Source organism: Myotis davidii, unplaced genomic scaffold (genome assembly GCF_000327345.1).
Source record: "Myotis davidii unplaced genomic scaffold, ASM32734v1 scaffold478, whole genome shotgun sequence".
In the NCBI taxonomy this organism is placed as follows: Eukaryota; Metazoa; Chordata; class Mammalia; order Chiroptera; family Vespertilionidae; genus Myotis; species Myotis davidii.
The window spans coordinates 856,026-858,350 of record NW_006289570.1 but is presented as its reverse complement, the minus strand read 5'-3'; positions in this window follow the sequence as shown (position 1 = coordinate 858,350).

The window sequence follows — 2,325 nt, the reverse complement described above, 5'->3', positions numbered from 1 at the left end:
GTGCTGCTGTGAGGGCCCGGATGGGGCTAGGCTGTGATGGCCCGGATGGGGCTAGGCTGTGATGGCCCGGATGGGGCTAGGCTGTGATGGCCCGGATGGGGCTAGGTTGTGATGGCCCGGATGGGGCTAGGTTGTGATGGCCTGGATGGGGCTAGGTTGTGATGGCCGGGATGGACGGGTGGATATGTACGCGCAGAGATGGTTATGTACACGGATGGGTGGGAGGATGGGTGGAGAGGTGGATCGTGCAGAAAAGGCTGGGCCCGAAGGAGGAAAACAGCTGGTTTGGATTTTGCTCCTGTTCATCGGCTTTTCCAAGGACGTAATGATTTCCCAGCTCCCTGGGGCGGTCTGGCCTGCACTCGGCTGGCCCAGCCAGGAGGAGCGAGGAGCCCAGCCCAGGAAGCGGCCCGTCCTGGGGCTCAGGGGCCCCAGTGGCTGACTGAGGGCGGCTGTTTCTGGGACCCGGAGCCCATCCCGCACCATCTTGTGCCCGAGTCGCTTCACCTGTGACGATGGGGAGGGGACGGTGGGGACACCGGGCAGTATGTAAAGCCCCACTTTTTGCTCTCACGCTGTCCAAGGGCAGGTTGCTTAAAGCAGGCGGAGGCTGCAGCGTGGGATCGATTCAGAGCTGGCTCATGCTGAACACAATGGACCTGACAAGTGAAGGAACAGTTTGTCTCCTAATGAGGTGTGATTCCAAATCGCCCATGGCCTTGGGCGCTTGCCAGGTGCTGGGAAGACATCACAGCTGCTCGCTGCCTCTTGGAGAACTGGCTTCAGGCTGAAGGGACCAGGAGGGCGGGGAGGGGAGAGAAGAGAATGCAGCCCTCAGAGACCAGAGGGCCTGAGGCCCAGGAGGAGCTGCCTCCTGCCTGTCCCGCTGCCTTCCCTGAGGCCCCTGGGTGCAGGAGGGGGAGCCAGTGGGTGAGTGTGGATGGTTGTCCAGGAAACTGGAGGGCAACGGCCTTTTTTTTGCCAAGCGGAGTCATCTTTGGAAAACTATTTGCAAAGCTGACTTAAAAGGCCATTCAGATGTTTATATGAATCCGCTGAGGAATATATAGTTATGGTCAAAACCCCAAGCCCCTCTCAAAACCTTAGGACTCTGCGGCTTTATTTGAGCCAAACGCAGGCGGAGACCAGCTGGATGCCCTCAGGCAAGTTCCTTAACCTCTCTGAGCCTCAGATACGTCACATGTAAAAGGGAAGTCACGTGTAATTGTACCTAACTCAGGGCTGCTGTGAGGAATAAATGCAATACCTGTACAGTGCTTATCATGGGAGTGCTAAATAAATGCAGGCTATCGTTATAGTCTAGAACAGCGATGGCAAACCTTTTGAGCTCGGCGTGTCAGCGTTTTGAAAAACCCTAACTTAACTCTGTTGCCGTGTCACATAGAGAAATGTTTTGATATTGGCAACCATAGTAAAACAAAGACTTATATTTTCTGACTTTTGATTGGAGAATTCATTGCATTTACAAAGAAAAATCAACCCAAAAAATGAGTTCGCGTGTCACCCCTGACACGCGTGTCATAGGTTCGCCATCACAGCCCTAGAACATTCTCAATAGATACATTCTCTATAGGCTCAGACAAAGACTCTGGTTAGCCGTGTGCTGTTGGGCCAGTTGCTTGCCCCCTGGGAGCCTCAGCGTTGCCATGTGTAAGGGGGATGATGACACCGGGGCACAGGAGGGCATTGTCCTGGGTGAGAAGAGGCTACAGGGCTGCACACAGGAGCTCGGTGCCTTTGGCACCTCAGGGCCCGCATCCCAGGCCTGCATCCCAGAGAACACAGTTCAACGTCAGGCTCCAACCTCCGCTTCAAGTTCAGTGACTGGGCCCTTGGACACACTCCCCAGCCGCAAGGCACTCCCTGTAGCTTCCTGCTGGTGCCTGGGACTGGTCTCTAGCAAGGCTTTTTTTGCAACCACAGTAAAACAAAGACGTATAGTTTTGATATTTATTTGATATATTTAAATGCCATTTAACAAAGAAAAATCAACCCAAAAAATGAGTTCGCGTGTCACCCCTGACACGCGTGTCATAGGTTCGCCATCACAGCCCTAGAACATTCTCAATAGATACATTCTCTATAGGCTCAGACAAAGACTCTGGTTAGCCGTGTGCTGTTGGGCCAGTTGCTTGCCCCCTGGGAGCCTCAGCGTTGCCATGTGTAAGGGGGATGATGACACCAGGGCACAGGAGGGCATTGTCCTGGGTGAGAGGAGGCTACAGGGCTGCACACGGGAGCTCGGTGCCTTTGGCACCTCAGGGCCTGCATCCCAGGCCTGCATCCCAGAGAACACAGTTCAAG